The sequence below is a fragment of the Triticum aestivum genome, chromosome 1A, assembly GCF_018294505.1.
Source record: "Triticum aestivum cultivar Chinese Spring chromosome 1A, IWGSC CS RefSeq v2.1, whole genome shotgun sequence".
In the NCBI taxonomy this organism is placed as follows: domain Eukaryota; kingdom Viridiplantae; phylum Streptophyta; class Magnoliopsida; order Poales; family Poaceae; genus Triticum; species Triticum aestivum.
Window position 1 is genome coordinate 353495338 of NC_057794.1, and position 3066 is coordinate 353498403.

Sequence of the window (3066 nt, forward strand, 5' to 3'; positions counted from 1 at the left end):
CTGAGCCACTGCTCTTTGCTTTATTTGTTGCTCCAGTTCAAATCTAGAAATTTGATCACACTGCCTCATGTTGTATTTAATTCCTTTTAAGGTGATTCTTTTCATTCCATGTGTGAGCCTAATGATTTTCTTTCTCCAGTCTATCCATATGGGACTGAATTTAGACAACCAGTCCATACCCAAAGTAATATCATAGCCACTCAAATTAAAAACCCTCAGATTTGTCTGGAATATGTGCCTTTGGCATTTCCATGCTGAATTTTCCACCATTTGGTTGCATGTAGATTTGCCCCCATCAGCTACAATTACAATTATTGGGGCCACTTCTATAGCTTTTAGTCCCAGTTCCTCCACAACACTGGTGTTAATGAAACTTCCAGAGCTACTAGAGTCCACTAGTATGAGCACTTGTTTGCCATTTAACCAGCCCTGCAGTCGGATTGTTTTCTTGCCAGTTCCCCCAATAGTTGCACAATGAGATATTTGCATTACTAATGCTTCTCCATCACTTCCATATTCAGGTTGGTCTCTCTGCCTCTTATCTTGATTGCAGCTTCAAGATGTCCAGCAGTTCTTCCACCCTGTGTAGAGGCACATATTTTGCACATTTTTGCCCAGGCTGGTATTTATCTCCACATTTGAAACATTCTCCTCGCGCCCTTCTTTAAGCCTTGAGTGATGAAATTCTGTCTTCCCAAGGTGGCTTGCCATGGCTGACGACGATGATTCCAAGAAGAAGGCTACAGAGGAAGCCGGTGACGCCACCATGGTCTTAGCCTGGCTTACGGGAGGGTATGCTATGTTCATCCCCTTTTTGCTCGTTCATGTGCAAGCCGTATATAGCATGTTCATGGATGTTTCGGTTCGGGCTCACATGTTTAGATATCTATATGAGCTTGTTAATGCCATGTTCATGATTACTTAGATTAAATCAATCAGAAAAGTGCTAGTATATCCAGCACTGTAACACTGGACGCCTATTCGTCTGGCCACCCAATTGGGCAAAAAAGGGATAATTTTTAGCCCATTTGGGCTAGCCCATTGAAGTCACACTTAGCCAGGGAAAGGTAGGATGGAGAAATAGGCGGTTGCGACTGTGGGAAGGATAGTAGATGGTAAAGAGGGTCTTGTCCCCGCGTCGTCCGCCGCGAGTGACTCGAGTGGCGACACCGCCAACCTTCGACCCCTTCCCTATGCTCCTCCTCTCACCCGCCACCGGCGGTTGGAGCCGTCTGGGCAAAGCCCGTCGTGGTGGCCGTGGGGAGGGGGGTCTTTTCTTCCCCGACCCATTGACGCAACATGGGGATGCAAAGTGTGTGCCCAGGATGCGACGCTCGCGCGAGGCGTCGTGGCGGTAGCATGGGTGATCGGGTCAACGAAGCATCGGTACAACGACGGGCACGCAAGTGCTCCTTGCCGTGCAGAGGAGGTTCCTTTGTCCAGATCGGGTGCGGGGCGGCTCCCGGTCATGGTCGGTGAGGCCCCATCATGTGTGTGGGCTAGTGTACGGCGTGGGGCAGTGTGCATCGGGCGGATGTGGGATACACGTGTTGCGCTCGTACCTGAGATGGTTGATACGTCCATTTTGCATCATGTTTCCTTGTTGTTATTTATAATTTTTTTATCCAAAATAATGCTTTTTGTAGTAATTCTAATGCCTTTTCTCTCATAATTTACAAGGAACACACCAAGAGGGAGAATTCTGGCAACTGGAAATCTGGACCTAGAAAAGTTACGTCACGCCACCTATTCTGCACAACTCCAAATGAGCTGAAACTTTACGAAGAATTTTTATGAATTATTTGAGGAATATTGGAGAAAATAAACACCAGAGGGGGCCACCAGGTGGGAACAACCCACCTGGGCGCGCCAGGCCCCCCTGGCGCGCCCTGGTGGCTTGTGGCCTCCTCGGCCCACCTCCGGTGCCCATCTTCTGGTATATAAGTCATTTTGACCTAGAAAAAAAATAAGAGGAGGACTTTCGGGACGAAGCGCCGCCGCCTCGAGGCGGAACTTGGGCAGGAGCACTTTTGCCCTTCGGCGGAGCGATTCCACAGGGGGAACTTCCCTCCCGGAGGGGGAAATCATCATCATCATCATCACCAACAACTCTCCCATCTTGGGAATGGCAATCTCCATCAACATCTTCACAGCACCATCTCATCTCAAACCCTAACATAGGTGTTCTAAGAACCTTGGTGGGCAGTTTATACTTATCCACGAATCCCCTTGATATGTATGAATGCGATGCACCAGTATCGAAAAGAACGATTGCAGTAAATGACTTAACCAAAAACTTACCTATTACTGCATCTAGCTGGGCTTCAACCTCCTCCATGTTAACGTGGTTCACCTATCCCCTGTTGAAAGGGTTCGGCTTCTTCCCAGAGCTTCCATTGCCATTTCCAATCCGGATTTCAGGACATTCATTGGCATAATGTCCGGTCTTCTGACACTTATAACAAGTGACTTGGCTCAGGTCTCTCTTGGCTGGTGTTGATGGGTTGGTACGGTTCTGACCGTTGCTTCCCCCATTCCCATTACCGTTCTTGGGGCCATTATGATTATGCTAACTCCCTCCTCCATGGGTATGCTGAAAATGTCCTCCCGATTTCGGGGTAAAACGTGGCTTCTGCTGAGCTCCTGAATTGTACTTCCCTTGTCCATACTTCCTCTTGCGCTTCTCAATCTGTTTTTGCTTCCCTTCAACATAAGAGCACGATCTACCAACTCCTGGTAGTTGTTGAAAGTTGCTACCATCAACTGCATGCTCAACTCATCATTCAGTCCTTCCAGAAACTTTTCCTGCTTAGCTGCATCCGTAGCAACGTTATCCGGGGCATAACGTGCTAACTTACTAAAGTCATCCACGTATTGGCCAACTGTCCATCCTCCTTGGCACAAGTTGCGAAACTCACGCTTCTTCATGGCCATAGCTCCTGCTGAAACATGGGCAGTATGGAAAGCCTGCTGAAATTGGTCCCATGTCACCGTGGCTATAGGGTAGGTGACAGTGTAATTTTCCCACCATGATGTTGCTGGTCCATCCAATTGATGTGCGGCAAA